The sequence below is a fragment of the Oreochromis niloticus genome, linkage group LG3 (assembly GCF_001858045.2).
Source record: "Oreochromis niloticus isolate F11D_XX linkage group LG3, O_niloticus_UMD_NMBU, whole genome shotgun sequence".
NCBI classification, from domain to species: domain Eukaryota; kingdom Metazoa; phylum Chordata; class Actinopteri; order Cichliformes; family Cichlidae; genus Oreochromis; species Oreochromis niloticus.
Window position 1 is genome coordinate 7,784,957 of NC_031967.2, and position 6,000 is coordinate 7,790,956.

Sequence of the window (6,000 nt, forward strand, 5' to 3'; positions counted from 1 at the left end):
CTCAGTTGACCTCAACTTAAGCAACCAACCAGGCTAAGGCCATCCTGTGTGTAATGATCTTGACTTATATGTAAAATGTATAAAACAAATATTTCAATCTACTACAACTACTTAAGGCTTAATCAAAGCTTAATCAGACGTATAAATGCATAAAAGATGATAATAGCATCATCAAAACTCTGGTTTTGGTTTCACTTCCTGCAAGAGCATGCCTTGCAGACGCATTTCCTGTCAATCTGCAGCCAGCTTCTCACCCACTGAAGACTTCAGTATAAGACTATAAGGACATTCAAAAACCTTTAAATTATAGATTCAACTCAACAATTCACAGTGGTTATAACAACCTGTAATAAAAACTAATATAATACCAATATATTTGAACATCTGAATGCATCTGGGAAAGCAACATCACTATTAATACTGAAATGTTAATGATGATTATAAAAATAGCAACAAATAATAGCAGTAAAATATTTCTATTCCCGACACTTCCCCTTTTGACCTCTGGATAACATCCAGAGGTCACCAAACATTATGTTGGGTCACTCCTTGGCCCATTCAGCTGCTTCCCTGTCCACCCCTGACGTCATGGACATCAGGATCACTTTTCCCACTCTGACCCTCTCTCGGCATTCCGTGATTTAGCAAACCGGACAACCCCATGTCATCTAGGTGGTCTTAGTAATGAACTGCCCGCTCCCACTTGAGAACACTTCATGTTTAAGTGGTCTCTGCTCCTCTTCTGGGTCCCTCTCTTCTGGGCCTCCTACAAAGGATAGAAAAACACTTCCTCCCTACTATGCTCTAACTTATTCTGTTTCCTCAATTGTTCTCTTCATTCAAAAGCCTGAACCTACTTATGTTTTGACTTTCTGACTTTTGTTCCTATATAATCTAAAACATCACTCATCTCAATCTACAGCTTTTAACAGTCTTACTGCACTGCTGTCATATGTTCCCTCTTGTTCCTTATCTGATCACCCACATCCTGTACACAAAACTGTCGCTGCTGCTGCAAGTGCCTACCTCTCATCTAAAATCACCTATTAAAAGCTGAACTCTAACTGTATTTTAAAAACTCACATTTCCTGTGTTTAACCTGTTTTAATATGTCCTTTTATTTCATCTTGCTGCTCTTATTGTAATGGTACATTCTAATTTATACTTTATCAGACTCAACCAAAATATATACGCTTTTTCCCTTTGCTTCATTTTAAACAAAAACTTAGTCACTTCAACAAGCATTTATTATTCTGTCACTACATTTTATATAAGAGGACTAATTTAGAGCTGCATGTGTTATCTCCATATTTTACATGTCACCCAATTTAGTTACAAACGAAACTCCTATTCAGTTAAATGCTAAATGGATTTCAGGCCTTTTGCCTCACCTATGTTTAAACCATATGTGTTTGTAAGCGTGAATGCTGTTTATCCTTCTGTTGCTCCAAGTCCCCTACAATATATCGACTGAGACATAACGCTCATCGAAGCTCATGACCTTTAAATGGACCGAACATCAACTCTGTTAATGAGCACGATTGCAATGTGTAAGAAATCATTCCTGTGTATATAATCTTCAATACTATTCATTTGGGTCAGTAACACTTCTAACATCCTCATCAAAAGCTCTCCTTTATCCTAGAAATAAATCCATTTACTATCTGTTTCTAAAGCCTACCTTATAACAGCATTATAACATTATGTCATTGTGACAACTTATCCTAAAAATCAAAAAGAAATCCCACATTTTCTACTCAGAGTCTTCACTGTTATTATTATTCCCACAGTTTCCCTTTAAGTTTTATATACAGCAGCGTATGAACACCAGCATTTTATCTTCTAAACCGACTTCAGTTCATTTTACTCCTTTCTTAAAAAATAACATTTTCTGCCTCAGTTTTACTATATCTAAGTTATCAAAAACCCCAATAGTTAAAATCATACTAAAACCCATTTCAAATTAAACAAATTAAATCTTAAATCCCTCTCTTTTTTGACACATCTCATGTGGCAAAAAACTCAACCTGCTTCACCCCAGCTTAGGAAATTAAAAGGAAACAGGTTAGTCATATCATCTCTCCAAACACTTCAGCCATCTTCCTCTCCGGTATTTTGCTCCAGCCCTGAAAACCTGTGTTTAAGGAACAAAATCAATTTAATCATCATGTCAAATCTTCTCAAACTCGTTGCTCCATCGAATCTGGATCCTTGGAATTTCCTGGAAACAAAACCTGTAGTTTACATTTCCTACTCAACTCTCCCCTTTTGATCCCGTCTATGTCATACCAAAAAATAAACTTAAACAGAACAGTTATCAATCATGTGTTACCTCAGTTAATGGTAACTTGAGTTACATCAAACAACGTTTCCCTTTTTAGCATTTAGCATTCTATAATGTAATAACATACTCCAACCCCAGTAAATCATTACCTCAAAGTAAACATCAACATCCCAAAATCAGCATCCCCAGATTTAAGTCTCCCACTTGTCCTGCTCATGGCAAAAGCAAAACAAAGCATCCCCTTTATTTTCCTCCCATGGTAAATTTGTCCACATTTATTCATCCCCACCTTCGTCCAGTCACTCAGATTCACTCACACATCCACACATGATATTTTTGCTGATACTGCAGCCCTCTGCGCACATCAGATGCTCCACATCAGCAAAATGAGCTCAATCATCCGTTTTATTTCGTTTTTCCTTTTTAGGAAAATAGTTCCCTATACTTTTGACTGGATTGACTCGCTACAATCCCTTTTTAGACAGAGACTTCGCCGCCAATCAGTCTCTGATTGTAATCAATTATAATCCGTAAAGCCCACCTGATTTTCGTACTTGGTAATTTTGTCAGCGCCGTCAGTTCACTCTCTTCCAGGCCTGCTTAGAACAAAAATGAAAAAAGAGAGCTGATTATTAGCTCATCAAAGTACAAAACAAAATCACCTGACAGGTTTTTTCCCTAAGTGCACTGTTACAAAAACTATGGGCCCTTTTAGACATGTCCATGTTTATCAAAACTCCCTCTATTAAAATGAAAAACAACAGCCCCAAAAAATCTTAAACAATCTTAAATTTCACCCATTCAACGCACTGAAAACCTCGTCAAAGCTGCACCGTTTTACACACAACCATGTCCCCTTCGACACTTCACCATACTTAGATTCAGCCTAAAATATAAACACGTTATAACAATGTGTCCACACTAAATTATAAATTTCTTGTCCAAATCTGCACCTCTGAACCGTCTACTTTGCTTCCCTTCCTTAAGGCCTCAATCACACACACACAGGAAGCTCCTCTGACACTGCTCCCTCCAGCTTATTTTGCATACTGAGTGACATCTCAACAAGTTAACTTGACAAGAGAAATACATGTTTAACCCTTAACACATTATTCAATTACTTTCATTTTCTTTCTCTACTAATCACTTACTTTGATCACTCAGTAGGAGAGCACTCCTCAGGCACTCTTATAAAAACTACTTTAATAACTTCTCTTTTGTTTTGTTTTTCCCATAAGTCACTCCCCTGTCATCTAACTTCTTTGAGTCAACTTCAACTTCAAACTTTAAGTCTAATTTATTAAACATTCACACCATTCTCTCACTCATACAAGTAGCAAGCTGATCTTCATTGCATATGCTTGTGGTCTTAGCCAGGTTCTTTTTTTTTTTTTTTTTTTTTTTAATCAATCTTTATGCATTAATCTTCATCAGGTTGTCTCTGTAACGTTAATGCATTCTCTGTTTGTGTGTTATTTTTGCATCTATGGCTTCGCAGTTTTTCAAACTCCTTCCCAATTCTCCAGTTAAGCAGTCAGTTTTCTCTTTCCCGAATTAACTAGCCCCAACTTTAATTTCCCACCTAGAATAACCGCCCTCCTGGTCTTCAGCCAGGAGTTAGGGCTTGCTTTTCAGGTTTCTGGACACATCATCCTGTGAACAATTCAACCAGAAACTTGCCTTAACATATCCATTGGTGTTAACCTACAATTTCCTTCCAACTGCTGGATCTGGAGAGTTGGTCGGGGTCTGCTTTGCTCCTAAAAATAACAAACTAAGACATTTTCATTATTACCACAAGTGGTCAAACGACCCCCTTTTCTCTCTCTCCTGTCACAAATACCAATTATGTCATGATTATATCATGAATATGAATGTAAGCATTTTACTCGTTGCATTTTCATGTTAATTGAGTGTAAGCTGCTTTCTTCGTTGCATTTTTTATGTATTCATGTTAATGTACACTACGTGTAAGCTGTTTCTTCGTTGCATCCTATATATTCATATTTAACTTATGCCTCTTTTCACTGAGCTTTAAATTCAAACTATCTCACTTCTAATTCATTTCAAAAATAATCTCACATGTAACAATTTGTGCATGTGTGTTTTCTGTTCATTAAGGTAATGACAATTATTTTCTTTCATTATTCTCACCTTTTCTAATGTTTACCTCTTTGTTATGCTGTGATGGACATCCCTAAACCTTCATGAGTTCTGGCTTCAATTTTTCCAATTATATCCTATAATCTTACAGTCAAACTCGTCCAGCTTCATCTCTCACTGGTCCTCTCTGCACAATGTCCTGTTCGGGCTTCAAAGCTCCAGCAAACACAGTCTCTTTCTTTTCTGTTTTGATCTTTCCGTATTCTTCTTCGAAGTTAAGTTCCCGTCCGGCTTTTCAGTCTTCTCTTCCAAAATGACTTCAAGCATGGCAAATATGACACTCAATGTCCAGTGCTCTTCCACACTTCTTTATCCCACTGTTCAACTGTCCAGCCTGTATTTTCACAGTACATGTTGCATTACTCTTACATGCTGCTGCTGGTCGTCAGTCGTCATCAGTGTTAATGGATCAGTGGCACTGTCGTTTGCCTGCTGTATTCGAGTCCACGATGTTCTGTCGGTCTTCATCAGGAGATTGACTTGTCCTTTGAACTTCTTCTCAGTTTAGGGACAAAGTGACTGATGAAGCTGCACAATTTCGAGCCAAAGACTGGCTTATTCTCCCAATTCTGTTAATCTATTGTTCTGCTGCTGCACTCAAGGTTGCAAAGTTGAAAGACGCCCACCTGTATTGACACACTAAGCATATAATTAGTATTATATTCATTTTTCTTAAAGGCTTCATTTGCTTCATGGGCCTCATCTGTCTCTCTGTGTTCTTCCTGTACACACTCAGTTCCTTTTATGGGCATGCAGAGTTCCTGTTCACTATTTCCTGTCGCACAGCCGCTGTACACAGAGTCATACTTCCTGTTCTCGGCAGAGTCTGTCTCTTTTTTATTTCTAGTCTAAAAACCCTCTTTAATTCTATTAAATCTGGATCTAAAAAACAATACACCTTCATTTCATTCACACACATTTAACTAGAGCTCTTTCAAACATCAGGACAATTAACACTCCTTCACACACAGGACCATTCTTTAGGTCAGTTTTATAACATCAGTCACCCAATAATCTCTTAACTGGGTTTACCAAGTGTTTATACTTATGTGTTTTCAATCGGAAAAATTAAACTCAACCTGTCATACCATCACTCATGCATTTCTTGAATTAAAAGCACTTTCAAACTTTAAAACATCCTACTTCACATCCCAAAAGAAATATATTTCCCACTCCTTTATTTCATACACACTTTTAAAGGTTCTAACCTCTTTCAGACGGCATGAGTCGTCTCACACACCCTGCCTTTTCTCTCACTCAGAGAACTCACGCAGAGTCACTCAAATCAAATACTGACAGCATTCACACAGTTAAAATCACACGAAATACGCTTTCATGCGAGTATTTTGGACATGCCTTCCATGATCAGAAAGAGCAAGTCAAAAGAAAAAAGAAAAAGAAAAACTGAAACCTCTCATCATCCTCACGGCTTCTCTCACACACACCTAACTGAAAAATAAAACACACCAGCATTTATGGCTCAAGATATATACATCTATCAAAATTCAGTCATTACCATACATCCACACTAATGTATTATTAATTACTGTATT